Source organism: Eurosta solidaginis, chromosome X (genome assembly GCF_040869045.1).
Source record: "Eurosta solidaginis isolate ZX-2024a chromosome X, ASM4086904v1, whole genome shotgun sequence".
In the NCBI taxonomy this organism is placed as follows: Eukaryota; Metazoa; Arthropoda; class Insecta; order Diptera; family Tephritidae; genus Eurosta; species Eurosta solidaginis.
The window spans coordinates 69075531-69095616 of NC_090324.1; the positions used below are offsets into that span (position 1 = coordinate 69075531).

Here is a 20086-nt window from a genome sequence, read left to right on the forward strand (position 1 = left end):
GACTCCATCCTTGCCCTAGCCTGCTGTGAGATTGAAGGTGTATTGTCGGTGGCGTTTTGAGTCCACCTTGGAGCTGTCTTTGGTTGTGCTGTCGGAAGATGGAGCAAGGTGTTGTGTCTTGCATGACACGTGCTGCAATTAAATTGGCTAGTGCATCGTGTCACGGTGTGTCCACCGGACAGACAATTCAGACAGTAACTATTGTTTTTTACAAACTCGATTTTCCCTGATGTAGACAACCTACGGAATTTTTGGCAATTTCGTAATTTATGCTCCATACTGTTGCATATCTTACATTTTGATTTGGGTACGCTGGCTTGGTAAACCCCAAGTTTTGTAGAATTTTTCCTAGAATTCGAAGTTTGACTTTTGGGTGATTTTGTAGTTTTGTTACCCCTGAGATCTGAAACCGTCTCTAATGTCTGGAAGCGATTGGACAGGAATTTGTCCATATCCTCCCATTTCGGGATATCTGTCTTCCGTTCTCCGGTCTGTTCCCAAAGAGCCAATGTAGATTCAGGGAGTTTTGTGGAGCATAAGTAGGTTATGATTGCGTCCCAATTTGTGATGTCAATATTATGACATTGTAGAGCGGAGATGCAATTGTTTATCTCTCGTTACAATTTTTTGATTGAGGTTCCACACTCTTGTTCGACTGCCGTCAGATTAAATAAGAGTTTAAGTTGAGTGTTTACTAGGATACGTTTATTTTCATATCTGTCGCTTAAGTTTTTCCAGGCGGTTGCAAAACCCTCGTTTGTTAACGAGCACCTGCCCACTATTTCTTTTCCCTCCCCTTGCGTTTTTTGTTTTAAATAATATAATTTCTCGACAACTTTCAGATCAGTATTGTGGATGTAAATCGCCGTGAACATATCTCTAAAGGCTGGCCAGGAAAGGTAGTCGCCTTTAAATACATCGGTGTCACAAGGCGGGAGCCGCATTTTATGTCCACGGCGCGAAGAGTCTTCATCCTTTGCTTCATCCTTGGCCGGCTGTGGGGTGATAGCTTCGGCTTCAGCCGCCACAGCAGACATGCATTGCAGGTAGCATGCGAAGCAACTTTTATTCTTCTTTCTTAGTGAGCTGAGCTCGTCTTTGGACAGCTCAGAATTGCTGAGAAGACTTTCATATGTGGACTTGGCCTTCTTCCATAGTGCCCTTAGCTCCTCTTGCAGTAGTGCAAGGGCGTGCTTGTTCCGGGATTCGGCCGGGGTGGAGTTGAAATCTTGTTCAAACTCGACTATGGAGTCAGCCAATCTAATATAAGTCTCCATTGATTTTATTAATTTGAATATCTTGATTCTTTAAAGGGTTCGAGCTTGGAGGCAAAATACTTAGTGGCGTTGCTGTGTATCTAACCGCAGCAAAAATTACAAGTGTGTTTCGTTTTTTGAACGTAGCCCAGCTATCAATCCTGCTGTGGTTGTGCTGTATAAGTAAAATCTTTAAAAACACATGGATTGAAACTATAAACTAATTGTATGTGTTAACACAGAAAGCAATCTTATGTGAATTTAGTGATAAGCAACAAAAATGACCCAGATGTAAATCTTGACGTGAATGTGATGTGTGGCCAGTGATATGAACCACTTATAGAGATCCTCATGAGGATTATGTAAGCCACAGATAGAAATCCTGACGAGAATTTAATGTGCATGTAGTGATATGCAGCACAGATAGAAATCCTGAAAGGTTCTGGTGTGTACAAAATGATATCAAACACAGATAGAAATCCTGAAAGGATTTAATGTGTCTACAGTAATGTGCAGTGCAGAGAAGAAAATCGTGTGAAAATATTTAATGTGTCTTAACAGGTGTGTTGGACACAGATAGAAATATTTTCCAAAAATTTGGCGTGTTTAAAAAAGTTTAAAAAAAAAGCAGATGTAATCCCGATGTGGATATGGTGTGTCAACCTCGAGATTTAAGATACAAATCGAAATCCTCTGGATTTAATGTGTGTAATTCTAGAAATTTCAACCGCAGATAGAAATTCCGATGAGGATTTAATGTGTGTACCTAGTGATATGAAACACAGATAGAAATCCTAACGAGGATTTAATGTGTATACAAAGTGAAAGTGAACGCTGAGTATTCCCGAGTAGCTAACCAGGGATCTTTCCCAATATAAAAAAATAAATTTCTTTATCCAACTTACTGTGGAAAATTACAATTTAAAGTATTTATTAAGAAAAAATGAGAGGGGGTACAACACAGTGCAGTGATGAGTGTGAAAAAAAAAACTAAAAAATTCACTGACTGGCTGCCTTGAGCGGTGTCGAGTAACCCTTACCACTGGTGGGGGGAATTACCCGATCGTCAAAAGGCGATTGGTGTGTTTAAGAAACACGAAATTTAGCAATTTCACTTGCTTTGCCTTTATTATATCTAACACGGAATGCACTTTTCGTGCGTAAAATCAGGCAAATAATAATTAAAAAAAGGTTTTTGTGCAACCAAGCAACCACGTATGTACCTTAAGTTTTTATGTGTTGATGTGAAGTGATGATAATGTGTTTTCGATGTGATGCGAATGAACTGTATGAGTGATAGCAATATTACGATGATGTGATAAATGGACTGTATGCGATAATAATGGACTGCGGCTGATGAATGTGATGTTATGATGATGATATGATGTGTATGACTGTAAGATGTGATGCTAATGGATGTGTTTGATGATGCGATTTTGATGTGATGAATCGACTGTATAATGTAATGATTTTATGGCAGTATGTGTGCTGTGTGATAGCAAGTTGCCAAAAAATGTTGTGCTACTTTTTCCAATGCTGGTTGAATTTAACACTTTTATAAATAATTTTTCTTGCTTGGTTAATAATTTCCAATTATTCCGCTGCGCTGATTCTGGTGTAAATCACCTATGTTGTCTTCAAATTTTTGATTTTCTCGGCGCGTAAGGACCAAATGTTGCGGGGGGAATGTGGCACCCATGTCGTAGGGCGCGATCGCACGCAAATATAAGAAATAAAAAAGAGAAGAATTAATACCGAGTAATTACAATCACAAACTTCCCGGTCGTCAGGACAGCTAATTAATTTCACAATACAAATAGCAATTCCGATTGAATATGCAGTAGTGCAATTAGAAGGAAATTAATGGGAATACAAAGTGCCCTTGGCACATTCAAATTCATGCAAGGGATGAATTGCAAAAAAGCAAATTGAAAATTAAAAATTACGTGACAATGGCTAGGAGTTAAATTATATAAAATAAATTCACTAGGCAATACAGATTTATAACTTTAATTGTTTGCAAATATTAACTCACTGACACTCGCACTGTGTAAAAATGGTTGGTTTTTATCTTACTCACCTGGGGCTAGCTGCTGGCTCGTGAACGTTCCAAATTAAAAAGAAAGATTTAAAAACGAAAAAGGCCGCACCACCTGCCAATAGCAAACTTTCGTCGAGTTTTTCCCCTTTGAAGTTAGCGCTCGGCACGGGTGGGCCGTTACCGGTAAATAATAATATTGCCAAAAAATGTGCATTAGGGTGGTAGCGAATATTTAGGCTGGTGGCCTAAACAGTTAAAATTAAAGTTAAAGTTAAAGTTAAAGTTAAAATTAAAGTTAAAGTTAAAGTTAAAGGCAAAGTTAAAGTTAAAGTTGAAGTTAAAGTTAAATTGAAGCGGTACTAAAGGACTCGGCTAATGTTATAACAAAGTCCCAAATGGTCACGCTACAGTGCAGAGATCTCGATGAGATTACTACGCCCGAGGATATTTGCAACGCCCTCCACCAGCAATGCAACATCAAACTTCCAGATGTGGATGCCATAAAAAGCATACGCACAGGGTACAGTGGCACGAAATCGGCACTTATAAGCCTTACAGCGGATGATGCCAAGGCGGTTCTTAATACGCAAAGAATCCGGGTAGGATGGGTTTCCTGCCGAATTAGAGAGCTCAAGCAAGAGAAACGCTGTTATAGGTGCTGGGGCTACGGGCATATAGCTCAGAAATGTAAGTAGACTGTAGATAGATCTAGCCTATGCAGGAAATGCGGCCAGGAAGGCCATAAGGCTGCAAGTTGCGAAAATGCACCGAAATACGCGCTATGTGGGGGACAACATTCAGCAGGCAGTTTTAAATGCCCACAACGAGAGGGCAGCAAAATGACTGTCTCATGAGGGTATTGTAGCTCAATTTAAACCATTGCGAGGCAGCCCAAGAGCTATTATCCCAAACAGTCTATGAAGGAGAATATGACATAGTGGTACTCTTTGAACAATACAAAAATCGCCAGGAGCAGGGTTGGCTCTCAGATTCAGCAGGGAAAGCCTCAATTTGGGCACCAGGGAAATTTCTCCCACAGGAAATTATGACACCAACGGTAGCAGGATTCACGTGGGCAAAAATCAACGGTATATACGTCTTCAGTTACTATGCCCTCCGAGCATGACCATCGCCGAGTCCGAAGACATGTTATACGGGATCACCATTGAAGCGCGAGGTGAACACCCGTTTTTATTGTGTGGAGACTTCAATGCATGGTCATCTGTGTGGGGAAGTAGACGAACCAACGAAAGAGGGAGAGTTCTCCTCGAAAGCCTTACTTCTTTGAGGCTAGAACTCCTAAATGAACCAGGGATATATACCTTCGATACAGGTACCAGACGATCCATTATAGATCTCACCTTCGCTAGCAGCGAAATAGCAAGACGAGCGAAATGGTCCATAAGCAACGTCTACACACACAGCGACCATAAAGCTATTAGCGTAGAGCTGCTCGAAACTCCACGAACGGTGGCAGCAAGACATCGACAAAGTAGGAAATTGAAACAGCACCTTTTCGACCCACAAATATTTGACATTATCTGGAAGGACGCCATAGTACGAGAATCGCATGCGGAAGACCAGTTGGTTCAAATCACTAAGTTGCTATGTATGGCGTGTGATGCAGCCATGCCCAGAAGTTGCAGAAAAGCACAGCGCACTCCGGTATATTGCTGGAATGACGAAATTGCGGAAGAGCGTAGAAAATGTCACAAAGCACGAAGAATAGCGCAGAGGGCACGCTCATCACCACGATATGCAGAGCTACACAGCACCTATGTCGCACAAAGAAAGGCACTTAAAAATGCCATAAAAAAGAGCAAGAAGATATGCTTTAGAGAACTGCTGGATAATGTCGACCTAGATCCTTGGGGATCAGCCTACAGAACTGTGATGGCCAAAGTTAAAGGACCGATATCACAGCAACCTACGTGCCCGATACTGATGAATATTATTGTTGAAACACTTTTCCCGGCGCAAGATCGCTGGACTTATCCAAGCGAGGATCTAGAAAGTACGGAAATTCCGCAAATTACAGAGCAAGAGGTGCTGGACGGCGCAAAAAGAGTTGCTGATAACAAATCACCAGGACGCGACGAAGTACCAAACATAGCCCTTAAAGCCGCGGTTACAACTAGGGCTATATTATTTACTGATCTTTTTAATGACTGCATGCAAGAAGGCGTGTTCCCTCGCCCGTGAAAACGACAAAGACTTGTCCTATTGCTGAAACGTGGTAAACAGCCGGACAAACCATCCTCATATAGGCCACTTTGTATGCTGGATTCCCTAGGTAAGATTTTCGAGCGTATAATTAGTGAGCGCCTACAGCTGACTCTAGAAAGACCAGGTGGAATATCGAATAGTCAATATGGATTTCGCAAATCAATATCCACTGTAGATGCAATACAAACAGTCGTCAATATAGCTAGAGAAGCTATCTATGGAGGCGAAAATAAAAGGAAGTTCTGTGCACTGATTATCTTGGACATCAAGAATGCTTTTAACACTGCGAAATGGAAGCAGATAATGGCAGCGCTGCAAAGCTTCGGCACTCCAGCTTACTTACGCACAATTATAGGTAGCTATCTTAAAGACCGAGTACTTATTTTTGACACGGATCAAGGAGCAAAAGAGTACAAAATCACAGGAGGCGTCCCACAGGGATCTGTTCTCGGTCCAACGCTTTGGAATGTAATGTATGACGGGGTGCTAAAGATTGATCTACCAGAAAAAACGCAAATTGTGGGATATGCTGATGACATTGCAGTGGTAGTAGTGGCCAAGAAACTGGACCTGCTTCAAGCATTATGTAATGACGCCGGAGCAAGAATAAAGGAATAGCTGACCAATACAGGACTGGAGTTGGCTAGCCAAAAGACGGAAGTGGTATTAGTAAGCTCCAAAGACAAGAAAAGAGCAAGGACACAAACAATAGCTAAGTGGCAAGAACGGTGGGAGGCCTCGAGTAAAGGGCGTTGGACTTTCACACTAGCTTGGAACGTAGCTCAATGGAATGAGCGGAAGCACGGCCAACTAAACTGCCATCTCACGCAGATAATGAGTGGACATGGCGGTTTTAAAGAGTATTTATGGAAGCGTAGGATAGAGGAAGATCCTCATTGCCCAATGCGTACCACAGAGTTAGAAAACGCAGAACACGTCATGTTCTACTGCCCCCGTTTCCACGAAGAAAGACTCACCTTGCATGGAGTCTTTGAGGAGGAACCTACCACGAGAAATTTAGTATCACATATATGCAACAGGAAAGAGTGCTGGACTGCAGTGAGCAAAATGGCATTTATAGTAATGACACGCCTGATGGATGCTGAGAGGGAGCGCAGAGAAATGCGCATGCGAAGCAGTGGCGATCAAATGGACACTCACAGCAAATAGCGGGACGCAGGGACACCAGTAGGCTCTTAAAAAATGAGAAATATGGAACGCCACCCTGAAGTAATGCGGGTCAACGGTTGTAGCTTGCTATACAACCGGCCTCTTGCATCCTAACAGCCAACCAGCTAACATCTGCCGCCAGCGATCTCCACTGTTTTCAACAATATATTCAGGTAATATTGTAACCAGGTTATTTATATATTCACATAATAAATTACATCCATTATAACGAGAAATCTCGTCTACTTTCTTATTTCTCTATTTCCATACGCATATTCCCACTGAGATCGACCCGGTGCGCCCACCTCTCGCAAGGATCAGACGCACCCCGGCCGAACATTCCACAACATTAGATTATAGCTGACCGCACCAAAATTGCCGTTTATCAAAGAAATTGTCACAAAAATATATCCGGAAAAGGATTTGCCACAACCAACAAAAAGTCTCTTATTTCATGCCAGCGTGCAAAAACACTGAGAGATCAAGCCATCTTGCCACATCAGCGTCAGTATACGAATCGCCACATATAGCTGAATAAAGTCCACAGTAAGTGAAATATTTCTTGCGACATTTTTTTTGGTTATTTCAATAAAATAAAACCGTGTAAAGACATAATCCATATACTGTGTGCCACACGCGTAGTGATTTCTAATTAAGCGCGAAAAGTGTAAAAAATTTAGTGCCGAAAAGAAAAATAAGTGCAAACGTGTTGCATTAACGTCGTTTACGATTCCCTGTGACTATGTGGCCTGTCCCCCACCAGCGGTAAGGCTCTCCGGACACAGCACAAGGAAGAGGTGCACATAACCTCACATTCATATTAAAATCTCACGTCATACGGCTGTGGCAATTTTCATTTTTTTTCAAGCAGTTTAATTTTCACTAGTTCAATCGACAAAGTTTTTTACAACAGTTTTCACTGAGTTTTTATACTTTTCGTCGAGTTGTTATATCAGGGCGCGCACTTATTTATAATAAAGTTGATCGTTTGAGTGGCGAGTGGCCCCCTTTATTTCGTCAAAGACACTGTTGTTGTTTTCCCTTTCTCCCTGCTTTTTCGGTAGGAAATCAGCTGCAGGGACAGAAAAAATAAACAAATTAAAAGTAAAAAATCAATTTTGCGTAATTTTAATAGTTGCTGGTTGGGTGACTCGCTCAGGTTTTCAAGTTTTATATCCCTTGGTTAATTCGCTCTCAACTTTTCAACCATGAACATGGAGTCTTACATTAGATTGGCCGATCGAATAATCGAATTCGAGTCGGATTTTAATGACATAAATGCGTCTCTGCACACAGTACACACTCTTGCAATACAGCAAAAAGAGTTGCAAGCTAAGTGGGAAAAAGCAGAGACCGCCCTCGAGGAGTTACTTGACTCTGACAAGCTTGACGCAAAAAAAATTGCAGCGGTCAAGATCAAGCATAAAGCGGCATATGCCGTATTCCTGAGATGCATGTCGAACATGGCTGAAATTCAAACTAAATTGAAGGAGGAAAAAGATAGGGCAATTCGACCTGAGGGAGAACGCGCGCGCGAACATAGTATCCGCCTGCCAGCTTGCGATACTGAGGTATTCAAGGGCGACTACCTATCTTGGCCAACGTTTCGTGACCTGTTCACGGCCATCTATAAAAATAACAGTCTCTTAAGCCCGGTAGAAAAGTTGATCCACCTTAACCAAAAAACTCAAGGTTAGGCAAAGGACATTGTCAAGAAATGTCCTATGACAAATGAAGGCTTCGAAACAGCCTGGAAAAACCTATGTGAGAGATACGAGACTAAACGAATTTTCGTAATCTCACAACTACAAATTTTGTTTAATCTAAAAAAAGATAGATAGCGAGTGCGGAAGCTCAATCAAAACCTTACCGCGCGACATAAATAATTGTTCAGCATCCTTAAAAACCCATCAGATTGATCTTTCAAATTGGGATGCGATTATTACCTATTTATGTTCGACAAAATTACCTGAAAATACGTTGGCGCTATGGGAGCAGAGCATTGACCACAAAACGGATATATCCAAGTGGGAGGATATGGACAAATTCTTGTCAAATCGTTTTCAGACACTTGAAGCCGTGTCTGGATTTGCAGGGAATGCCACTTCTAAAGTGCACTAATCAAACGCGTCGCGAGAATCGACAGAAACCCCTATGAAAAGACTTGGTGCTTTTCAAACAAAAGTATCCAAGCAAACAACAAAATTAATGTGTAGTAATGTGCAAATCTACGGAGCACAGATTACGTAACTGTTCCTGTTTTTGCGATTTAACCCCGGTAGAAAGGATTAAATTCGTTAAATCCACAAATGGCTGCCTGAACTGTTTATCCCCAGGACACACAGTGACGAGGTGCACCAGTTCGTACAACTGTTTCAAATGCCACTCTCGTCACCACACGCTCCTGCATGCGGACACACTTCAGCAACCGGCGGTGCGCAATCCTTTCAAAGATGCTGATAATACCCCATCAACTTCGGCACAGGCACGGAAACGACAGGAGTCGGGACAACCCCCTTGCTCTACGAACCAGAATGTCAAATCCTGTCATGCCAATTCCAGCACAGGTGTGCTATTATTTATTTATTTATTTATTTATTTATTTCAAAGTAAATCTAGGACAAATTAAAATATCCTTACAGACCATTTACAAATTATTAGCTTAAATATTATCTACCATATCGAGTCATTTAGTATAAGTTTAAACTTTGATTTATTACTGAAACATCAATTTCCCTGGCATTAGTAAGAAGATTGAATTCCTTCCATACCCTAGCAATAGGCGAATTAGCGACATATGTCGTTCTGGCCCTATCCAATAAAAAAAATATCATGATTGCGAAGTTTTCTAGCTGGAATATTGAAGCGAATACGCTCCAAAAGAAACGGAGAGTCAATCGTGCCCCCTATCAAATCATAAATAAATATCAGCGCTAGGATAGATCTTCTACTATCCAGGGGCTTTAGTCTTATAAGTAGACATCTAGAGTAGTAAGATGGTAAAGGATCCTGAAAACGTAATGACCGGGGCCCAAAACGAAAAAAATTTTTCTGGATCATTTCAAGTCGCTGTATATGACAAGCGTGGTATGGTCTCCAAACGAAGGAAGCACATTCCAGTTTAGACCGTACAAGCGATGTATGTAGTAGCTTTAACGTATCTGGATCATGGAAGTCCAAGCTAAAGCGGCGAATGAACGCAAGCATTGAATATGACTTAGCAATAACCCAGTTAAGTTGACTCTGACAGAGAAATTTAGGATCGAAGACAACTCCAAGATCTAATAATTCATCAACAGTTTTCAAAACAGAAAGACCGATGTGATACGAGGTGTTAATATCATTACGGGATTTTGAAAATGAGATGTGAAAACACTTATTAATAATTAAATGTAAGCAATTCCTACTACACCAATCTATTACTCTGTCAAAATCTGACTGCAGCCGTAGGGAATCTGCCTGATTTGTGACTGATGTAAAAATTTTCAAATCATCTGCGTAAAACAAAAAATTCGAGTAAATGAAGCAATGACGTATGTCATTAATAAAAATTACGAATAGGAGAGGTCATAGGACACTTCCTTGAGGAACACCAGAGGTCGCGGTAAAAGAACGAGAAATGACACCATCAACCACAACAGTACAACTCCGATCCGCCAGGTAAGATTTCACCCATGATAGAATATTGGAGTGAAATCCCAGATCAGCAGGTTTAAAAGTAGTAATTTATGGCTAACTTTATCGAAAGCCTTAGAAAAATCAGTGTAGATGGTATCTACTTGTGCTCTATTATTAAAGACCGAGAGACAATATTCAGTAAAAACAGCAAGATTAGTCACAGTTGACCTACCGGACATAAAACCATGCTGGTTGGTTGAAATAATACTTTTTACCGCAAACGATATATTTTCCTTAATTATAATCTCGAAAAGTTTCGATATTGTGGAAAGTTTTGATATTGGGCGGTAGTTGGCAATATTGCTCTTATTGCCACTTTTGAAAATAGGAGTAATGGAAGTTACTTTCCAGGCATTAATAAAATCTCCCCGCTTTAGAGATTTATTGAAAATTAATAAAATCGGATAAGCAATTGCAACAGCATTTTTTAGCAAAAATGAACACAGTCCATCCACATCAGATTGTTTTGAGGACTTTAACACCGAAATTCCCCGAATAACATCATCAAGTGATATGGAAAGTTCACCAAACTTTATTTGAGTATTAACATCAGTATGCTCAACCACATCAGGCAAAACAGTATCAGACACAAAGTTAGAGCTGAATAAATCTACAAAAAGATTGACGGCATCAGTAAGAAAGTATGCAGAGGTTTCATTATAAAAAACATGAGAATGGAGCATGACTTTTTAGCTCTAACGTAGCGCCAGAAAGATTTCGGATTCGACTTAATGTCGTATTCAAATTTCTCAACATATTTTTTATGAAGCCGATTCCTTAGGGATTAAAATTGCTTTGAATAATATACATATTTTCCCTTAAAAGCACGTGAGTTAGACAATTTGTACTTTTTAAAGAATTTGTTTCGTAAATTCTTAAGTTTTTTTAACTCCTTCGTATACCAAGGAACTTTATGGCAATTTTTCCGCATTCGAGGGATCAAACTACTATAAATTTAGTTGACTTTACCTTTGAAAATATCAAAGCACTCACTGACACCAACACCTGAGAATATACTATCCCAATCAATTATGCTTATTTTGGCGTTGATAGCATCAAAATCACAGTTCTAAAATTATAATTTCCTGAGTTCATATCTAATCGAATTTTTTTAAACTAAAAAAATTCTAATCCCAAAACTAGTGGCAAGAGAGAGGATCAAGACATTCGGAGAGTGAAAAAGTCATGTTATCACTAATAAAAATTAGATCCAACGTCCTAGACAAGTTGTTAATAAAGGTGTTTACCTGGGCAAGATTCGCGTTCAATAAGTTATCAACAACATATGTTTCAGAAAAACTATTAACGTTATTCGGATACAATACTAAACTATCATCCACGGCTGCCCAGCTTACATTCCCTAAGTTGAAATCACCTAAAATACAAACATTATCCTCATGCGCCATGTACGCATGATCTTCACTTCCTGGCGGAATGTATGAGGCACATACAAAGAGAGGCAAAGAGCCATATATGCAAACACATAGTTGATCCAACAGTGAGTCTCCATTCTGCAGCGATATAATTGACGAACCATATTTCCTTTGAACGGCGATTAAAATTCCACCACCCCGAGTAGAGCCAGTTTTTATCGAGTCGCGGTCTTTGCGATAGACATTGTAGAGGTTAGGATCAAAAAATTCGGAGTCATAAAATGCACTATTAAGCCAGGTTTCCACAAAAGCTAGAGCATCATAATTCAAATCTGAAGTGAATTCATAAAGCTTCTTAGATTTAGTTCTGAGCCCCGATGAATTTTCATAATAAATACTAAGAGGTCTGTCATAGGCTTGTGGTGTTACGGAACCTGTTGCGCTGAACCACTCCTTTGAAAAAACTGGAATGGTCGTATAATTACATTGATGGGCCAGATACTCGCATCAACTACTTTATCATAAAATGATTCAGTTACGCCCATTTTGAAAGTAATTTTCCTAAGGTCAGACAACTCAGTACCTTTTCTTACAAGTTTATCGCATTTAAAATAAATCTTGTTTATGCCAGCATACTTCGAGACGTAGTTCACAATATCTTCTTCAGTTACACTAGGCTGGAAAGATGAGACATGCAACCATTTAAGCTTAGCGGCAACACCTAGTTCTACATTATTGCCCACACCAAAAGCTAATGGCTTATGTAGATTTATCCGAGAACTCTTTTTTTCGGTTTAGACCCAGGGACTCTGCTTAGGTTAGCGCCATTCCCATCATTACAATCACTCTGCACATTATTTGATTTTGTCTTGGCATCATCAGCATAACTAGGTGGTAACGCTTGTTTAGTACTAGTACCAGAGCTAGCAGACAGAGTGGCAGGTTGAGCTTGAACAGAAATTATAGATGGAGCCTTTGAAGAAGCAGGAGGATTCACTGGCTCATTCGCTTGGTTAGCATTTTTAATTTTAAATTTCTTTGCACGCTTGGTCTTTTGTAGAATCATCAATGGACCCACATTATTAACATCATTAGAGATTAGAGACAAGGTACCATTAGAAGTAAGCAAACCTTTAGCGCTTACTGTATTATTATTATTAGCATTCACATTATCATGCGTACACAGCGCGGTAGGAGAGACAATTCTTTTCTCAGCACTTGAAGCGATATCTATATAAGAAGCATTTGACCGTTTATCTATGCTGGCGACAGCGGCAGCAGCAGCAACAGTAACATCTTCAGTACTTAGAACATCATTCATATGTAGATTTGTAGGAGATCCAAGAGACAAATTAGAATTTTCGGTGATCTCTTCACGTTTGTTTACACTAAGAGCATACTCAATGAAGAGCTTATGCAAATCACCAACAACAGAATGCAGCCCATTTATTTCAGCAGTTAATGATGTTATAGCGTCATCTTTAGGTTGCAGGCAATTATGCAGAGAGTGAACTTCAGCACGTAGTGCATCACACTTGTTAGCTAACTCTTTGTTATCATTGCGAATAGCGGATAAAGCAGAAAGCACAGATCGCAAATCAACAGCATGATTATTGCATACCGCAGCACCTTTTTGCATACCTGCGTCTGAAATATCATTTGACAAAGTATTTTTTATTATTTTCTGATTTTCAGTCAAAATTTGACGACTTTGATCACTTGTAGCGACAGGTGTCGGCAAACAAAGAGATGAACGACGTTCCGCCATACACACATTGCAATAAAACTATTTATTCGCTGAGTGCAAATAATCGATTTTAATTAGGAACTGATCGCGTACACATTCACCATAATGGTACCGACTTCTCCGCGCGGACATTAATTGATTCTGGGTCTGAATGTTCCTTTTTAACTGAAAGACTGTAACGCATGATCAATTTTCCAGTGAGGAAAATGCATACCCAGGTTTCAGGAATCACAAATGCGGTGACAGCTCAGGTGAAATAAGTATCCAACATCCAATTACGTTCACCAGTGGATCCCTGCTTCAGCCTGACTACACCCGTTCTAGTTCTAGCGAAACTCACTGGGAATCTTCCATGCTGCCATATCAACGCAATTAATATGCAGGCATTCCCAGACTTGGTTTTGGCAGACAAGAGGTTCTACGTCAACGAAGATGTAGACCTCATACTTGGCGGAGACATATATCCCCAAATCATATTAAGTGGCCTTAACAAAAACGTGCTTAACACACTTTTAGCCCAAGAGACAGTGTTCGATTGGATACTAACCGGTCGTATTGAATCACCGAATCCAACGAAGAGCATTATGTCTTTTTACAATGAGGTTGCGTTAGACAACCAACTCAAAGTAGAAAATTTACCAAAAAATAAAATCTTAAACGAAGATGAGAGGTATTGCGAAAAATTATTTAAAGAAACAACGAAACGTGATAAAGATGGAAGATACACCGTATCACTACCATTCCGGCAGGATTACCCTAATAACATTAATTTAGGACCGTCCGTGAAACGCGCATTCTCTCAATTCTTCCGGAATGAGGGGCGGCTAATAAAAAATCCAGATTTAGGTAAAGAATATGTTCGAGTGTTGTCAGAATATGATACGGTCGGACATATGAGAAAATTAAAAAAGAATATCCCATCCGCCGATTCGGATCATTACTTCCTGCCCCACCACGCCGTTATTAAAGCAGAAAGTACCACTACAAAGGTACGGGTAGTATTTAATGCCTCGAGCCCTACGGCCAACGGTAATAGTTTAAACGATATTCTCCTACCAGGCCCAGTTCTACAAGCCGATCTACCCATCCTTATCTTACGATGGAGACTATACCGCTTCGTATTCAATAGCGACATCGAAAAGATGTATCGACAAATTTGGGTGAACGAAAATCACACCAAATTTCAATGTATTGTGCATCGCACTTCCCCGAATGACCGTATTAGTCTTTACGAATTAAAGACGGTTACCTTCGGAGTGAATTGCGCTCCATATCTCGCGATAAGAACGCTCCTACAACTGGCTGACGACGTAGAAAAATCACACCCTACAGCGGCTAGCATACTAAGAGAGAGTATGTACGTAGATGATGTTTTATCTGGAGGACACACAATAGCGTCAACCATCGAAGCAAGAAACGAGATTCGCGAAGCCTTACACTCAGCTGGCTTCCCATTACGCAAGTGTACTTCCAATTGTAAGGAAATTCTAAAGGACATCCCCAAAACGGATTTCCTCAGCGAGGATTTCTTAGCGTTCGAAGAAGCTAGTTCGGTAAAAGCCCTGGGGATACGATGGAACGCTCACTCAGACGTATTTTATTTCAAAGCAGGAACCCTAGAAAATGGCGAAAACATCACCAAACGAGAAGTACTATCCGCTATAGCCAAACTTTTCGACCTTTTAGGCTGGCTTGCGCCAATGGTCATTGTGGCTGTTTAGGCCACCAGCCTAAATATTTCGGACCACCCTAACACGCACATTAGTTATTTATTTATTATTATTACCGGTAACGGCTAACACCAGCCGAAAGCTAACCTTGAAGGGGAAAAACTCAACGAAAGTTAGCTATCGGCAGGTGCCGCGGACTTGTTCGCGGTTTTGATCTTTCTTTTTATTTTGGAACGTCAACGAGCCAGCAGCCAGCCCCAGGTGAGTTTCCTAACCTTTTTTTCGAGTGTACATCGTAAAATTTAAACTGTGTTCTAAATTGTGAACTGCCAAGTGAACTTATTTCGTATAATTAAACTTCTTGCCATTGTCACTTAAATTTTAATTTTTAACTTGCTATTTGCAATTAATCACTGGCATACATTTGAACGTGTTAAGTGCATTTGGTAATTCGATTACTTTCTTCCTAACTGCACTACGGCATATTCACTCGGAATTGCTATTTATATTGTGAAATTAATTAAACTTCCTGACGTCCAGGAAGTTTGTGAGTGCTTCACTTGTACAAACCATTATTGTAAAATATTTATCGTTTATAAATAAATTGTAACGAATCGGTAATAATCCTTCTCTTTTCTATTTCTTTTATTTGCGTGCGATCGCGCCCCACGACACGGGTGCCACATTCCCCCCGCATTCATTGGTCCTTCGAGCCGGATATGAACTAGAAACCTTCTGCTTGTGAGAGGTTGTAAAAGTTGCCAAATCCCTGATATTTTGATCAAAGCAGCAAGTATATTCAATATGTGGTATGAAATTTAGTAAAAGGTTCACTATGGAAAATGGCATACATACGCACGTTCTAAGCTCAACGGTTACTTTGAACAAATATTTAAAAATAGACAATATTGAAAATTTTGCGATCATTGTATTGACAATATCATCAATCTTCAATATTGATCGCACTGTTTCAGTAGATAATGATATTGCCGAAAGGCTGACCAGTCAAGGTTGTAAAACATTTTCTGCTAGATCAGTAATAGCACCCTTGCGCACATTAATACCGGCCGTTTTTCACCTTGTGCATGACGATTTCTTAGCTCAGTAACTGTAGCAATCGGATTAAGACCAGCATTCTCAGCCAATGTTGATGGTATAACCTCTAAGGCATCAGAAAAAGCACGGAAACAATAAGCATCAACACCTTTCACTGTCTGTGCATAGGCAGCCAACTGTAGGGCCATTTCAATTTCAGGTGCACCACCACCAACAATCTGAGCACGTTTCTTTACCAAGCAGTGCACCACACAGATTGTATCATGTAGTGAAAGTGCTGCCTCTTCGAGTACCAATTTATTTGAACCACGACAAACAATGGATACAGTACGTCCAGGATTTTGTATGCCAGTAATTTTGACAAACTTTGTGCTGCCACTTGGTACCTCCTCAACCAAGTCAGCATTTACAAGATTTTCAGCAATAAAGTGATCTAATGATGCTATCGGACGCCAATTCAAAGTTTTGCAAACAAATTCGATATCTTCACGTTCAACATCTTTTACAACAAGACACTTGATCTTGTCAAGGAAATGTTGGGCCAAGTCAGAAACGGCATCTCTTAAAATAGATTTTTGCACCCAAAGAACAATGCAGCCTGCTTTCTTAATTTGTTTGACAATATTCAAAATGTAAGCGCGTTCTTCTTTCAGCACACGATCCTTTGCTGCAATAATCTGATACAATAACATTGTGATCCATATCAGTCTTTGGCGCTGAAGTGCAAAACTGTATCAAACCAATTTTAGCTTTTCAATAGGCTTGGGTGCATTAGTGCCAGCCGAACGTGAGGTAAACACCAAACCTCCAATCAGTTCGGGATCTTCAACAGTTCCATCAATACTGCGAATAACCTTAATATTTTTCAAATCAACAGCTCCCTCCTTGCCGGGCTCAGTCACTTTAAGCACCGCGTCAACAGCAGCCGCCACAGCGGAGCAAGAGGTGCCAAAGGACTGCTCTGCTGGTAAACGACTTTCGAATTTAATGCAGTTGAAGCACTCTTTATAAGAGTATCACGATCAGTTAATTCAATTGGTGTTGACATATCAGTGAGTATTTCAATAGCTTTATCGCCGCAACGTTGGAATGAGTCGGAAATAGCAGTAGGGTGAATACCTTTGTGCAACAACTTTTCACAAGCTTCCAATAGAGCTCCAGCAATTACAACAACTGAAGTTGTACCATCACCAGCTTCAACATCTTGTGCACGTGATAGCTCTACTAGCATTTTAGCAGCTGGATGTAAGACGTTCGTCTGCTTTAGACCGCCGTCATTTGTTATAGATACTTCACCATTGCCGGTTTGAATCATTTTGTCCATGCCGCGTGGACCTAATACGATATGCATCGGAGACAGCTTTTGCAGCTTGAATATTTGATAGACGAACATCTGCCGGTTTCGATTTATCTTTGAAGGCTTGTCCTTTTGGCTTAACCGGAACGAAACCTGCTTTCGGGGCCATTGTTGTATTGTGTTTAGGAATTTATGTACTTTACAATTGATTGAATTAATTTAGGCAACGATTTAAGCGGATTAAAATCACAATATCGTCTACCAAACAAAAACCAACGGTGAACGTTGGATGTAAGCTTTCGGGGTGATGTAGAATGTCACGCTACAGCTGCTCGAATTCGAGAACCCGTGCGACGTTTTGCAAAAGCCTTACAAAATCTCTTCCTAAAGGGATTATATCCAAAAAGCGCTCACGTATTAATGATATAATAAAGGAACAACCTCCATGGGGAATGTTGCGTTCGAAGTCACAGTCTCTTGTTCGCTGAAGGTACATTTAACTCTTTACGTCATAATTTGAGCATATGTGCCTTTTCCTTACTTAATGTCGTAATTATTTAATGGATTTTAATTAAAATCTACGTTGATAAATAAATAAGATGAAATAACTGTGAAACCGAAATTTGCTGAAATGAAAAAAAGGGAATAAGAAATTAGAAAATTTATTGAATTATAAAAAGGGAACGATACTGGCATACTGATACTTACCCATCAAGTTTTTTCTTCATAGTGAAAATTCATTCAAAATGTATCTATACTCATTTCCATGAATGAGTGACATTTTGAATGAATGAATCAAGGTTGCCACTCGATGACATTTGCTTTTGTTTCTTCTTACGCCGTAAACACATTGCGCGCGACCCCATGAGATCACAAGTTGGATCCGCGGGATCCAACAAACTCGAGTGTTAGTAACCGAACAAAAAACCAACTAACGAAAACCCTGAAGAGACAGCCGGGTTTCACTGAAAACACACGCGCCAGGTTGTATGTCGATAGTTTTTTTGACATTCGGCAGTATTTTTTCTTCTCTTTTCTTTTTTTGAGAAAAGTTTGTCGTTTGACAATTTGGCGCACCGACACATAATTAAAACCAACTTTCTTGTGAAAACAAAAGGTGAAACCACTCGAGACCAAAATAATTCTCGCGGTTTATTTGCATTGTTTTCATTGTTAAAAAGGGTAGTGCAAAATTAAAATGTAAAACATAAACAAAAACATGGCACACTCAATGGTGGTCTCGCTTTCATGACAGAAATTGTTTTTTTTTGTGTATTGAAGGTCCGACAGACTTTCGTCAGTCCCTTTTTAGCTTGAAATCCCAGCAGGAAGAAAGTAGTGTCATCTATGCTTTCGATACTACAACCAAGGGAGGAATTAAACTTTTTAGAACAGCTATAAATTTAATGTCGCGTCAGGACTCAGACGCGAGCTGTCCCTAAATACTTTCATGACATGACCATTATGTCTCATTACGCTGCCAAATTGGCAGCACCACACAACTGCCTCATTCCAGTGAGTGGAAGAGTTATCAGCTGACAGCTCTACAAGTTACCACACTCGATAGTGTAGGCTATCCCTGCCAGGGTTTTGTTGAAATCAACAAACACACCACAATTTGTGATTCTCACAGAACATGGCCCAAATCAACACAAAGAGTGTTCCCAGACAGCGAATAAAGGCCTCTTTACATCTGTCGCACATTTTATCTGCACGAAGTTATTTGACTAGTCATTTTACAGTCATTCATAGGTTATATTCATAGTCACATTTGCATGGGCGTGGGTAAGTTTGTGACCAAATTTTTGGAGGGCAATTACAAGGAGCCGTGACAACACACGAGTTTACCGTGATATACCGTATATTGTCGCGTATTGCCTGCCTTAGGCAAACACCAAAAAATATATTGTGCCCTAAGTCTATACTTAATAATTCTTAATCTTACTATTGGTGGCTTTCAATATCAGCAAATTCATTCTGATGAAACTATTTTCAAAACGAAAGGTCATTTTAGGCGTATGTCAATCAAAGTTTACTAAACCTAACAGTGGGTTCAACCACTACACGTCACTATATCGGCAGAATAACTTAACCAGATTATTCATCAATCAAAGTTTACTAAACCTAACAGTGGGTTCAACCACTACACGTCACTATATCGGCAGAATAACTTAACCAGATTATTCATCCCAAATTAACCCTTATCCCGAGTACGCCAACCAATAGGTCAGCCAGAATCGACCCCGGGTCTCCGGCAATTAGCCACTCAACCAGCCTATGCAGCGATATTACTAAACGCTACCATTTCTAGACATGCCTGGATTTGCATTCAAACGCTCCCAAACCGAGGCACGCCCAAATGCGTTCACCATCGCTTGTCGTCTGTGCACCAAACCGCACGGAGTGTGATTGTGCCCAATTTACCGTGGTATGTCGACTGAGGAGCGACTACGTGCAATACTCATTCACCGCTATTGTCCCAACTGCCTATCCCCGTTCCACCGCCTGGAAATCTGCCCCAGCCAAGACCTGATGCCGACGTTGCAGTGAACCACATCACACGACGCTACAT

The 20086-nt window shown here is 40.3% G+C and overlaps 1 pseudogene; it reads right to left on the bottom strand.

The window, feature by feature from the left end:
* Positions 1-16128: 16128 nt before the first annotated feature.
* LOC137235443 (T-complex protein 1 subunit delta-like) lies at positions 16129-18402 on the bottom strand (annotated as a pseudogene).
* Between the last annotated feature and the right edge of the window lie 1684 nt (positions 18403-20086).